The following is a 15,571-nucleotide window of genomic DNA, read 5'->3' on the forward strand; positions in this document are numbered from 1 at the left end:
TGACGCATTCCAACAAGAAGTGATTGTTGATGTTGTCTCTATCAATGTTGAGGACAATATTATTGACTATTATATGGGTGATGTTGAAACTGAGGTTGTTCTTGAAAGGGGAACTTTAAGAGATACTAATCAAAATGAAGAGCATGACATACCTGATGTCGATCTTGATATAGATTATGATATGTAAAGTCCATAACAATTGTTTTAAATGTTGTGTGTTTGTCTTAAAGTTTTATACTTGTCTAAGTAGCAATTGTTTTATACTTATCTTGAACTTGATATGGATATTGATGTGGTCATTTGTTGTGTTGAGTTAATAGTAATTGTATTCAAATTTAGCACTTGTGAATTGCTTGATATGGATAATGATGTAGACTATGATATATAAAGTTAATAGTAATTGTTATTGAGATGTTTTGTACTTATCTTGAACTTGATATGGATATTGATGTGGTCATTTGTTGTGTTGAGTTAGTAGCAATTGTGTTCAAATTTTGCACTTGTGAATTGTTTGATATGGATAATGGTGTGGACTATAATGTTAAGTTATTAACAATTGTACTTATCTTTCATGTCAATACATAGTTTAAAAAATGCCTAAAAAAACCAAATACACTCATAATATACCAAGGTTTGAGATGACAACATTGGATAGAATGAGGCAAAACCAAGAGAGAATTAATACTTTAGGATTGAAGCACATCTCAACTTCTCTAAAGGATTCTACTTAGTCTAATTGTGCAAAAGGGAAAATAAATAGAGTTAGTGTTGTGGTAAATGATGATTATGTACCACCTATTGGTGACGATGACAATGATGATGAATCATCTAATTTTGTAATTCATAAGGCATAATAGATATTCCATAGGGTACAATAGATGATAATAATTTTATTGTTTTATTACTTGTAATGACTTTGTTGTTCCATTATATGTATATTTGTTAGTTACAGATGGCACCAGGACGACTTACACGCTTGCGATGTGAGGCATCTATCTTGGTGGCCCAATCTACAAAAACACCTCCTAAAGCAAATCCTCCTGCCCAAAGTTCTTCTAGTGCGGAGGCGCAGACTACCGGCGCATTAACTAGCACGACTGGTAATTACATATAACATACTTAATTACAACTGCACCTTGTTTTTACTATTGAGATTATACTTCACTTAATTTAGCTATAATGTACATGGAATGTATAATTTTTTAACATTAATAATGTTTAAATAGGATCTACTAGTAGAAATATCCATAGAACAACACGTGGTATAGCAGTACAGACACTTGTTGAAAAAAGTGGTAAGCTGCTAGTACGTATAGCTGCAGAGTATAATGCTCCTGTTGGGAAGAATGCGTGCAAGCTTGTCAATCAAATTGGCGTACAAGTGCGAAGTAATTTGTCTAGTTACAACGTGAAAAATTGGAAAAATGTTAATATTGCTACTAGAGATGTAGTGCTTCAAAATATCGCAATAAATTTACATTGATAACGTCTAACTTGTCTAATTCATATAATAATATTTTTATAATACATATATACTTCATTTTACATGATCAGTTTGAGTTAAAAGGAGATTCTAACTTGATAACGAAAACATTAAATATAAAATGTGGAAGATTATTGAGTTCCAACTTCAACAAGTTGCATCAGGCTTATAAAAAGCTCGTACAATCTCATGGTGCTGACTATGCAAGAAGCCTCCCGCAAATGAATGCCCTACTTGAGCAGTGGACTGAACTCATTAATGAGAGATGGACCAATGAGGATTGGCTGGTAAATTATTTATGTGTATATTATTATTATCTAATATTTACTATATTATGTTGTCAACTGATTAAATGAATACTTAGATGAAGTAAATGTATATTATTTTATTCATGATCTAATAAATATCTTGAATGTTGTTTATTAGATAAAATCAAGAAAGAACTCTGAAAATAGGAAGAAAACTTCAAGCAAACATAGATGCGGGACAAAGACACTTGCTGTTAGGGTTGATGAGGAGATGCTTGTTTTTTCATTTTCTTAAACTTTAGTATATTACATGTTGTGATTAATTAAGTATTTCTATCTAATACTTGAATGTTAATTAATCAAACAAATAATAATGACGGTCAAATTCCTGAATTGGCAAAAATTTTCAAAGATGTTCATTTCAATCCAGATACAAATATGTGAATACACCATGAGGATGAAGCAACATATGTATGTGTATCATTCCATAATGTTTGTAAAGCTATAACATATGTAGTATTAATGTTGTGATTGTTTGTTTGTTTCTTTCTTTCAAATGATAGGAAAATATTCTCAAAGTGCAAGAGGATCATTGTCAAGATCCTAATGCAATTCCTTTTACACAAGAGGAGATCTCAAACTTGGTTTTTAAGAAGAAGTCCGGTATTGTAAAAGGACTTGGTATGAAACCTTCTTCTTCTCTAGTAACCACTGCCTCATCTAATTTCTCGATGGAGTATATCCAACGGTTAGAAAATGAGATAATTGAGCTCAAAAAGGCAAGAGGTAGGGACCAAGAGAAGTGAGTTAAGGAACAAGAGGAGTGAGCTAGAGACCAAGAGGCACAAGCTAAGTAAGAAGAGGTCCAAAAGAATATTCTTAACTTTTTGAGGAGTAAGGATTATGATGACGCTCTTACCTATGGGGGTGGTTCAATTTCAAGTTAAAATACTTTTTGATTAGTACTTTATTTTGGTAATTGACCCATACTACATGGTATGATTACTTTTTTTGATGCATTATTTGAAACTAATTGTATTATATTACACTTGAAAATCTACATTTACTTTTTACAACTTATACATTAGGAGTTGTGATTTTAATTCATTGGTGTGGCTACTCTTAATGTATTGTTAGAAATGTTTCTTATAACATAGTTAATGTTTTTACTTTACAATTTTAATGTAGTATTTTTTTCATATTTGTGCAGATTTCTTAATAGGCCAAAAACGAATTGACCCCTTGTGATAAATTAATTAATTAATTAGCCAAGTTTATTAATTAATCAAATTAACATGCAAAGCGCGTGGTAGCACAAACAAATCACCAAAGAACTAAATATACAGCGGAAAATAAATGACACGGTAATTTGTTTACGAATGGGGAAAACCTACACGGTAAAAACCTCACCGAGTGATTTTCAGGTCACTACTCTCGAAATTCCACTATTATCACAACAAGCAGTTACAAGTAAAGGAAACTCAGTAGCTTATACCAATCTACAGTTGAACCCTTACCCCAATACCTAATTGGACCTATTTTGTAGTGATAATTTCTCATTTCGATGCATGGCTCCCAAGTACGTGACTAACCAATGCATGAATCCCAGTACGTGACTTTAATCACCAACTAGAAAAGGTTGTTGGCTGTAAAGTTTTTCAGTTCATCCCAACGATGAAGATCAAGAAGATGTTTGGTCACAAAATCCTATGGTGCACATACACAGCAACTTCTTCAAGAATGATGAACTAGGGCAAAATTTTGTCTCCAGTCACAATCTGCTTGAACAAACTATTCTCAAAGCTTGTATAACTTGTGAACTCTTTAACGGCTCTTAAAATAATCATTTTATATGTCTAGAGTTAAGATAAAAGAAGGCCCAAAGACACATTCACGGATTCCAAGAAAACAGAACAGAATTTCTGTTTTTCTTAAATCTCAACAAATAGGAGGTGTCAAGAAGCTGTCGAGCAGGTGTCGAGCGCACAGGTTGAAACCATTTTCTTAAGCTCGATAGATGCAACTGTCGAGCTTTAATGAATTTGCACTATTCAACTTCTTTCTTGAACAGACTTGAATGACTTCAACACTTAATCTTGAAACCTTGTTTCTTGAAGTATTAAAAACACCTAGATCTACCTAATTACAAGTAAAGTGTGTTTTGTCAAAAGATTAGTCAATTACATAAAATAGTGACATATGTTCCTAACAAGTGAATCACATATATCCTAACATTTCTTATTCGTGGCTTTTAGGGGATTTACTTTTGGCATTACTTGAAGACATATGAGGACATCTTTCGTTAGTTCTAATTATATTATGCTACACTTTTTGTAATGTTATAAAACATCTTGAGTTATTGTATGTATTGCAAACAATTATTGTATGGAAGGAGTTTGAATTGGATACTTGTTTTATTTTTTACTTATGGAATGTATGGATCTTTTTTTTTTTTTTTTTTTTTTTTTTTTTTTTTTTTTTTTTATAAATGTGTTGTTGAAATAAATGTGTTATTCAAATGTGAGATTTTAATAATGTAATGACAGGTTACAGGTTAATATCAAAGCCATGAAAAAAATAAAAACAGAAAATAAGTTTTAGCGACGAATTTTTTCGTCACAAATATAGCAACAAAAAATTGTTTTAGTGATGAAATATTTCATCGCTAAATGTAGCAAATTTTTGTAAGAAATAGTTTTAGTGACGAAAATTTTTGTCGCTATATGTGCTTGGATTTTCTTAAAAATAGTTTTAGTGACTTTTTCGTCACTATATGTACCCGAACATAGTTTTAGTGATGAAATTATTCGTCACTAAATATGATTTAATAAACTTAAGTTTTTTTAGTGACGAAAACATTTAGTGACGAATTTTTCGGTCACTGAAAATACATTTTGTTGTAATGAATACAAAAACAATGTGTGTTTGTGTACATTGGTACTTGTGTATCTTAGATGGCCATTGAAACAAAGTTTTCTAAACGTTGTATCATTTGTAACTTAAATGAGCATCTCTTTACATAACTAAGCAAGTAAGTTTTGTGGCTCGTGTTTGTGATGAGTAAAATTAAGTAATCTCTTGTACTTAACACTTGTATCACTCTTTTTAACGGGAATGACTATAAAATCCCAAGAGAAAGACATAAATAACCATCTCACCACTGTTGTCTGCCAATCATGAAATGACATTTGTATGTTTTGGCATAACAAAAGTAGAATGTCAAATGCTTAACATAATTGAGTATTTCTTTTCTGTTTCTTATATGCCTATGCATGGTTTGCTTAAAAGAAAAATATGCAAATAAAAATAAAAGTAAAAAGATCAAAATGCTTTATATATGATTGCAAGCGTATATTCCAGGAGATGTGGGAGTTATAGAATGTATCTCGAAGGTGATAGTCCCCATCAAACAGTTATGATTGTGTGTGAGTTAAAATGATTTTCTCATATCTCAAATCGTCATAACATGTGGACACTTATGCAATCTTACGATGTTTTTCACACACAACATGCAATATTCTTTACTACTTTTGATACATGTACAGGTGCAATGTGATTTGGCCATCACAAGGAATACTTGTGTAAATATATGCTCACTAAACTATCTTAACTTGTTTTTGAAATAAAATTGGTTAGACTTGTTTAGTGTGTGTGTGTATGTGTTTTGGGATCTATGTGCTTAACATTTTTCGTGTTGAGAGATGTTTTTGAGAGCTTAAAATGTTGTTTGGATCTTTCGTTGAGTAGCATGCTTGATAGCATTCATATCTGTGTTTTTCTCTTCCTTGGAAAAACTGTTTTTAAGCAATCTCGATAGCTTCTCGATAGCTCTCAACAGCTTCTCGATAGCTCTTGACAGATAAGCTATTTATTAAGACCCTTCAGCTGCTTTATATCACATTCTTGATAGCTCTCGATAGCTAGTTCGATCCATCAAGAAACTTTCTGTCTCCTTGATAGCTGCTCGATAGCTACCTCGATCCATCGAGCTTCCTTATTGAGGAAACCTCTTGTTAGATCCTCGATAGTTGGTTCGATAGCTAAAACATGCCTTTTTAAAGCTTGATAGCTCTCGATCAATCGAGCTTTATGAAGTTTCTATACAAAGGCTCCTTACGATTTCAGATCTATTCTCTTAGATCTCTCTCGACTGATTTGAGTCTTTTCACCTGCTAAACACCTCTCACTCACTCTAAACTTCATTCCCAAGTGTTCTTCAACCTTAATCTTGCTTTTCTTCACTGGTAAGGTCCTTAATCCCTCTCTTCATCATGCATTTCACATTTTGTGACCTAACTTTTGGGATTTTTGGAAAGTTTTGAGATTTTTCAAAATCAATGAAGTTTTTGCTCAATTTTTGGGATGGGTTTTGTCAAAATGATGGTTGAAACTTCATGCATTGCATCACATGTGCATTATAACAATGTTTCGTGCATTTTAGATGTGTGTTTACTTTGTTACTATGTTGCGTGCTGGTAGGTTTGGATTTTCTGAGCCCATGATGCATTTAAATTTGCATGTCACATGTTTATGCATTTTCATGCATATGTACCTTCCAATTTCTATATTTGTTATATTGTATCTTGTTTGGTGCTTTTCTGATTGTCTCCCTCTCTCCCTCTCTCTCTGTTTCTTACATTAGTTGCGTCGTGGCACCTAAACGTAAATCCACTCTGTCCCGGAACCCTCTTCATTCTGGGGCATCTTCTTCTTCTTCTCCTTCTGAACCCACTCCATCTCACATTTGGTTCTGTGATGAGAAGGCCAAATTGGACTTCTTGGAGAACTTTTCACGACGAGGCATTCATTCGGAACGCCAAGCCATTCTGTCAAACTTTTCTGACATAGACCTACCCACTGTCATCTACAGTAGGGGTTAGGAGTCACTATGTGGCGCCTCGATCACGTGCCCTTCCATGATTACACAGGACTTCTACTTCAATATGCACAGATTTGATTACTTTATACCCTAGTTTGTCACTCGCATTTGGGGTATACGCATGGTAGTTACTCTGGGTATTGTATCCAATGTACTACACATTCCTAGGGTAGCACATCCTGACTACCTTGGCTGTGAACATCTGCGGACAATGTCCAAAGACGAACTCTCGTCTCTATTTTGTGAGACACCTTCTTCTTGGGGTAATCGTCAAAACACCTTATGCTTGGCCTTTGATAAAGATTCGAGAATCCTAAACATGGTGATAATATTTGTTCTCCATCCATTGTCTCACTATAACACTATCAAAAAGCCTCATGCTCGATTTTTGTTATCCCTCATTGAGGATTTTTCTATTGATTTCCCTTCACACTTTATACTCTCCCTTATAGATGTCTATAAGGATATGGCGACCCATGATAAGCTCATTTTTCCTTCTGCTATCACGTGGCTCCTTCACCATTTTTCTGTCTCCTATCTCGAGTCTCCCCACTTCACGTTCATATGTGCCATTGATGCCGCTATCGTTAAGCAGTGTATTGCATAGCTTCACTTGAGGTAGCCCTAGACAGAGACGGCAACTCCTCCAACTTCTACCGCTTCATCCACCTTCGATCCTTCGTCTTTAGCGGGTGGAGTGACTCTTAAGGCCATCATGGCACAGCTTGTATACATGGATGCTTGCCTTGGCACTCTCAGCGACGAGTTATGTCAGGTGAACACTCATGTTGGTCGTATCGCATGACGACAGGCTTTCATGGGTGGTTTCACTGTCACTTCCTCTCCATCTCCACTAGCCTTTGAGGATGAGAGTGACGATGGCTCCGATAGTGATGATGCTGATGAGGATGATGATGATAGCTCGCCTAATAGTGATGAGATGTCTACTTGATTTACTTGCCCTTTGTCACTCGTGACAAAAAAGGGAAGTAGTTTTGAGATGAGAGTAGTCATACTCATAGGGGGAGGGTTAGTTTAGGAGATAGGGGGAGTGTTTATGAGGGATGTAGTGAGGATTTTTGTATCTTTTCTTTTCTTTCTATTTTAGATACATTATTTCTTTGTATATTGGTCTTGTGACCACTTGACATTCATTGTACTTATATTTGGTTTATATATATTTTGATGTATGTTATTTCACCTATCTCTCCATGTGTTGTTTCTTTTCTATCTTTATACACATGTTTCTTCTTTAATGTATGCAATCTATTATTTCTGTTTCACACTAAGATGCCTTAATGAGTTTTGTTTAAAGTGTTTCAGAAATACAAGTTGCCAAAGTCTACTTGCCATAAACTCTCTTCTTGCAAAGTTTTTCAAGAGTTTGTATTAGGATAGATTTTATTGTATTCAACAAGTGAGTATGAGTTGAGTGATTTATGACTTCTCTCATATGTTCATTTGTTTGTTGTGGTTTGTCATAGAATGCCAAATGAGGAGATTGTTAGGACATATGTGATTCAATGTTAGGAACATATGTCACTATTTTATATAATTGGTTAATCCTTTAACAAAACGCACTTTACTTGTAATTGGGTAGATCTAGAATGTGTTTAATACTTCAAAGAACAAAGTTTCAAGTTCAGGTGTTAAAACCATGCAAGTCTGTCCAAGAATCAAGTAATGAAGTGCTGAATTTTAAAGCTCAACAACTAACATCTATTGAGGTTTAAAAGTTGCTGAAGCCCGTGGCTTGACAGCTAGCTCGATAGATGGCTATCTATCGAGGTTTATGAAACTCAATTTTTCAGAGCTTTTTTCATCCAATTCGTGAGTATATGTTTAGGCTTTCTTTTCTTACAACCCTAAACATATATAAGGATTATTTTGAGGGTCGCCAAAGGTTGCACAAGTGTAGAGTAAAGTCTTGTTCATGCAAATTGTGACCGGAGATAGAATTTGCTCTAGTTCAACTTTATCTTGAAGAAGCTGCTGTGTTTGTACACCTTAGGGTTTTGTGACCAAGGAGTTTCTTGATTTTCATCGCTTGGATGAACTGAAGAACTTTGCAGCCAACATTCTTCTCAAGTTGGTGATTAAGTCGCGTACTGGGATTCGTGCATCTATTAATTAGTCATGTATTGGGAGTCGTGCATTGAAAATGAGAGACTGTCACTACAGAAGAAGTCCAATTGGGTATTGGGGTAAGGGTTCAACTGTAGGTTGGTATAAGGTACTGAGATTCATTTACTTGTAACTGCTTGTTTTGATAATAGTGGATTCTCGGGAGTGATGACCTTAAAATCACTCGATGGAGTTTTTGCTGTGTAGGTTTTCCTCATTCGTAAACAAATCACCGTGCCAATTTAATTTCCACTACATACTTAGTTCAATTGGTGATTTGTTTGTACTGCCACGTACATTGCATGTTAATTTGATTAATTAATAAACTTGACTAATTAATCAATTAATATATCACAAGGGGTCAATAAATTCTTGGCCTATCATGTGTATTGAATTTCCGCTCAAACGTGTACCAAATCCCACATTAAAAGCGTAATCCTACACTAAGTGAGATAAATAAGCAATTATGGATAGTTCAAATTATGACTAATCGTTTTGAGTTATAATATATGTGTATATATATATATATATATATATTTGGTTAATGTTTGTTGCACATAGTCTTGAAAATCATATATTCAAAACACGATTTTAGTTATAATTTTGAAAAGGTAAAATGGCGTCTTGAAAACAAGATTTCAGTTGATGTGGTTCACCACACTATACACACCATATACATCATTGTGTAAGTAACTATGCTTTAGATATTTTATAGATATTTTATATTAGTTTATGTTGTTCACCTCATCTCTTGTAAGGATGGCCACCACTCATTGGTCCCCTATGAGAAGGAGGGCGGGCTCTGCCTCTTCTCCATTCTTTTTTTCTTTTTTGGCTGAGTTAAAAGGGTGCATTAGATTAACAAGGCAACATCAAGAACAAAATAGTGTGAGCCTCTACCAATAATAAGGAGGGAAGATCATCACATAACATAAAGGAAATATCTAACATACACCATTACTTTGTTAATTAGTCCACACAATGATCACTTCTTCTGTGGGAGTGAACCAGGTTCTATGAACTAAACTTACTCATCAATGACCTGCAATAAAAGATTCATAACCCTTTAAAGACTGAGAATTTTCAATTTGTTTGAAACTATCTTTGACCAAATTGAGTACAGCCTGGGCATCTACCTCCAATGAGAAATGTCAATATCAAAGGCAAGGGAATCCCCTCCCCTCACTAATAAATCGAATATATACATTTTTCTATCTCATATCATATATTAGGTATCTCACATCAAGATCAAAGGGAATGATATCCACCTCTTTTCACTAATAATACAGTATTTATTCTTTCACCTTGAAAATGTATCTTATGTGTTGGATATATGCACTGTATCTCAAAAAGACTTGAGAGACAGAGAGGAGAGAGGAGAGAATGAGAGTGAGACATGAGATGAGAGAGTTTTAATATTAGGGAAGAGTTTGTGTATAGTGCACTGGACATGTGTCCGTATCTCAATGTGTCTAGTGCACTTATGTATTAGACAAAAGTTGTTGTAAGGACTCGATTTGTAACGACTCCAAATTGGTGTATTGAGTTCGAACGTTAAAGGCCCAAACAATAAAATTTGTAGAGAGTGGGCTAAAAGGCTAGGCCTTAGTGAACGGACAGCCGTTAGTCATGGTGTTCGTGATGATCGTACAGAGGTGAACTGTGCTTGCCCAAGAAGACTTTCCCCTCGGCGCAGCCTGGGAGGCTCTAGTTCTTGGCCTTGGTCCTAGGAACTTAATGTTCTTATTGTTCCTGTTACACCAGGTTACATGGGTCTAAGAGACGATACATAATGCTCCTCTTTTTCTCCTCTCTTTTTCTCGGGGATGAATTCTTACATTATATAGCCCCTCTCAGTTGATCCTGACCTTCCATCTGTTAATCAGGCAGGTAACTACTTGAGTACTTGTCCCATCAGCCGCCTTCACCCACTTTCTGTTAGTTGCAATAACTGAAGTCACACTGTTCAGGGGTCTTTTCTCATCAATGCGGCCAGGAGGTTTGTGTGCGCATTCAATGTGAATGTGACAGTTTTTCCTTGAACCGCTCCCACACTGTACCCCCGTGCGAGTTCTATTGTACTCGTCTTTTCTTCTGGGAGCGCTTTGGGGGCTGCCTTTGATGGCGTGTCGTTCTTCCCTTCTAGGTTTTGGGATGCCGAGGACAGGATCGTCCTCGGTTGCATTTCTAAGCCATTTGGACTTTCGCTTCATGTCCTCAGCAACGTCTCTCCTCGGCGTGGGTCTTGTGCCCTAATGTATAATGGGACGGGGTCATAAATTCTCTAGCCCCACAGTTGTATTTAGGTGGTGTTTGATACGAGGGAATCCACATTACCCCCGGCATCTAGATTTAGAATGTGATGTCTTGCAATTTGGATGCCTTGGATGTAACTATTCCCATGCTTGGTTTATTCATAAGAATCTTAAAGGAATTATTTATTTTTCCCATACTATCCTTAAATTTATAAACCCAATATCATTTTTTTAATCTTCCTCTAAATAAATAATAACAAACAAAATATAAACTATAAATTAAGGCAAATTCATTAAAACTATAGTCTAACATTTCAAAATGACATGTATAATACAAAAATAACTATTTAAATTATTATTCTTTATGAAAATCACAACATCATGTTTTGTTAATGTGGGGTCAGAGAGTTTGTGACTCCAGCCCATTTCATATTAAGGCCCAAGGTCTGCGCCAAGGAGATACAAGGCCGAGGACGCACCATGAGAGTCGAGGACGGCCTAAGGAAATGGCCGAGGACGAGCTCCTGCTCGGCATGCCATAAATGCCCTTAAAAGGAAGAATGATCACAGTGCAGAAACAGTACATGTAAAAGGCTGCCAGTACAGCAGTAAAACATTCTGCACCCGACAAGTATCAGTCCTGGAAAGTTAAACCTACACGTGGACGTAGGATAATGGATACAGGCTAATATAAAAAGGGAAGCAAGCAGTTCGGAAAAAGGGGCTGGGAAAAATGGCCAAGAACCAGAGCCTCCCAGTCTGCCTCCAGGAGAAAGACTCCTCGAGCGAACACGATTTAATTCTGTATGAACACCACGACAAACCACCATCCGGTGACCAAGGCCTAGCCTTTCAAACCCACGCTCTACAAATGATATTGTTTTGGCCTTTTTTACGTGCGAACCCAGTATCATTTTGGGTCGTTACGAATTGAGTCCTTACAATTGGCGCCGTCTGTGGGGAAGGCTTGTGTGTTGGTACAGGCGGTAGGTTGAGACAGTCCCCTTGTCATTTCCAACAGCCGGTTGTAGTGTTCTAGCGTAAAGTTCCACTAGGGGCTACGTTTCTTCACTAAGGGCTGCACTGCGTAGCGTCAGCAGTACGGATGGTTCTAGGGGCTTGACCGAGGGGGTAATCCCCCTAAACCAAGGTCCCACGCAACAGCCGAGGGGTTAAGTCCCCCAACTACTTAAAAAACTAAGTTTTGGATAGAACCAAGGTATTGCATGGTCCTCAGACTTAAACCTATGGGGAAACCAACTACTTAAAAAAGCTAAGTTTTGGACAGAACCAAGGTATTGCATGGTCCTCAGACTCAAACCTATGGGGAAACCAACTACTTAAAAAATCAAGTTTTGGACAGAACCAAGGTATTGCATGGTCCTCAGACTCAAACCTATAGGGAAACCAACTACTTAAAAAATCAAGTTTTGGACAGAACCAAGGTATTGCATGGTCCTCGGACTCAAACCTATGGGGAAATCAACTACTTTAAAAAGCTAAGTTTTGGACAGAACCAAGGTATTGCATGGTCCTCGGACTCAAACCTATGGGGAAACCAACTACTTAAAAAATCAAGTTTTGGACAGAACCAAGGTATTGCATGGTCCTCGGACTCAAACCTATGGGGAAACCAACTACTTAAAAAATCAAGTTTTGGACAGAACCAAGGTATTGCATGTTCCTCAGACTCAAACCTATGGGAAACCAACTACTTAAAAAAGCTAAGTTTTGGATAGAATCAAGGTATTGCATGGTCCTCGAACTCAAACCTATGGGGAAACCAACTACTTAAAAAATCTAAGTTTTGGACAGAATCAAGGTATTGCATGGTCCTCGGACTTAAACCTATGGGGAAACCAACTACTTAAAAAATCAAGTTTTGGATGAAACCAACTACTTAAGAAGAATGTTAGGTTGCTCAGACCTACAGGAAGATCATTTACTAAAAGTCGGATTAAGTCCTAGGCATAATGAAGATCCCGACCTGTCCTTAGAGCCTCAGCTCTAAGGGAATTGATGCAAACAAGCATTTGAGCTCGGCATGATCATACCTCGGTCCTCGGACTGGATACCAAAAAAGGACCAAGGCTATAAAAGCCATTAGGAAGGCGGCGAAACACTCTAAGTACTTGGTGGCCCACATGGACGGTCCACCTTTGAACCACCCATCCTCGGATGGTTACCTCCTACACCGCACCGAGCATTCGGCTGTCATCTCGACTGTTTTGGGGTATGTACCGCCTTTTCAGGTCGGCATTATTGTGCCGAACAGCTCTATTAAGTTCATAATAACATCTTTTTCTTAGCAAGGGTTTCGACCCTAAGTATCGTTTTTTCAGGTCGGCATTATTGTGCCGAACAGCTCTATTAAGTTCATAATAACATCTTTTTATTAGCAAGGGTTTCAGCCCTAAGTATTGCTTTTTTTAGGACGGCATTATCAAGCCGAATAGCCCGATAAGTACAGAATTACTTCTTTCTCTCAAACAAAGGTTTTTTTTCCCTAAATATCATTTGTTTAAGTCGGCATTATTGCGCCGGATAGTTTCAACAAGCACAGAGCAAGGTCTTTTTATTAACTGAGATTTCGGCCCTAAGCATCGTTCAGAATATAAAAATAAAAAAGAAGTCATATGGTAGTACGTCTATTCACGGCATAACCATTTCAAAAAGAAGAGGTAGAATATACAAAATAAAGCAATATTGACTTTTATTAATATAAAGAGGTATTACAGCGTACAATGAAGGGCTTAAATAAGCCTATACAGAAAACGAATTGCAAAAACAATTAAAAAAAAAAAAACAAATAAACAACCAGAAGTCAGCTCTGCTCTGAAGTCTTTCCAAATTTTGCCCCAGTAGCACCCATATTGAGAGGAGGACCTCCCTTGGTGGAAGATGAGAAGAAGAGGAAGAAGGAAAAGCACCAGGATGGATCTGGTGATGGGAAAGAAGAAGAAGGGGAGGCAGAAGGAGGCACCAGTGAAGGAAGAGAGGAAGAAGCAGGGATACTTTGTCCCTGCGTCAGTCCTGACTCCTAACACGCTGGAGCCATGTTAGCTATGCTCATAAGAGAGCGGCTGGTACTGATAATGGGTGACCCCAGCTCAGTTGCACCAAAAGTTTGACGCGACGAGCCCCTGCTTTGAATTTTGGCTGAAGGGAGGATGAGAGGTATCTTGAGTCTCTGCCATCCCTGCCCTGACCGAGCCATTTTGAGTTTCAGAAGAACATGGCATTTTTGGGAAGGGTGTGGTCTCTTCATTCCCACTCCTATCTCAGACGTATCACAATTCAAGGTGTAAGCGAGCGGATAAGGGAAACTCTGGGGGAGGCTAAGGGTTTCAAACTTTAAAAGGATTAAAAGGTCTCTGTGTAAGAGAAGTAACCTCTTGCTTTTCTTCTTATATGAAGGGCAAAACGGGAGGCATTTAATCTATCCAAATTTCCAAGAAAATCTGTAAATGAGAATATACCCACTCCACTTCCCCACGCCATCAATAACCATCGGATTTAAATGGTCTCGTAAAGGGAAATCATTAAAGACGCATCTCGAACACTGAAACGGCAGGAGTGCATCGTGAATGAGTTCAGCGGAATGTCTCGTAGTCTGGCGTGTTTTCTAGATAGATGAAGAGACACCTGCATTGATGAAGGGCAGATCTAAGCAGACCGCAATAAAGACGTGGCATCACCAAAACCCTCCTCTCCGACTAAGAGGTCGGACAGCAAGATTTTGAGGGGCTATTGTGGGGCCAAAGAGTTTGTGACCCCAGCCCATTTCATATTAAGGCCCAAGGTCTGCGCCGAGGAGATACAGGGTCGAGGACGCACCATGAGAGTCGAGGACGGCCTAAGGAAATGGCCGAGGACGAGCTCCTGCTCGGCATGCCATAAATGCCCCTAAAAGGAAGAATGATCACAGTGCGGAAACAGTACATGTAAAAGGTTGCCAGTACAGCAGTAAAGCATTCTGCACCCGACAGGACCATACTCTTCAGCTTTTACAACCACCCCCAACCACTTTGGGTATGGGCTGATGGGACAAGTATCAGTCCTAGAAAGTCGAACCTACACGTGGACGTAGGATAATAGATACAGGCTAATATAAAAAGGGAAGCAAGCAGTCCGGAAAAAGGGGCTGGGAAAAATGGCCAAGAACTAGAGCCTCCCAGTCCGCCTCCAGGAGAAAGACTCCTCGAGCGAACACGATTTAATTCTGTATGAACACCACGATAAACCACCGTCCGGTGACCAAGGCCTAGCCTTTCAAACCCACGCTCTACAAATGATATTGTTTGGGCCTTTTTTACGTGCAAACCCAGTATCATTTTAGGTCGTTACGAATTGAGTCCTTACAGCTAATAAATATAAACATTTTATTTTATTTTAGCAAATAACCAATCCCAAATGGGAGATATAAATATTGCATTTTATTTTAGCATTTATATTGTTGTGGCGGGAAGAGATAAAAATAAAGGAATAGATATTGATTATTTGTTTTATGTTTTATCTCCAATTTTGTTTTTTGATAAGTATGTTTTATCTCCATTGGTTAAATAATAAGTGAAAAATGGTA

Source organism: Quercus robur, chromosome 12 (assembly GCF_932294415.1).
Source record: "Quercus robur chromosome 12, dhQueRobu3.1, whole genome shotgun sequence".
NCBI classification, from domain to species: Eukaryota; Viridiplantae; Streptophyta; class Magnoliopsida; order Fagales; family Fagaceae; genus Quercus; species Quercus robur.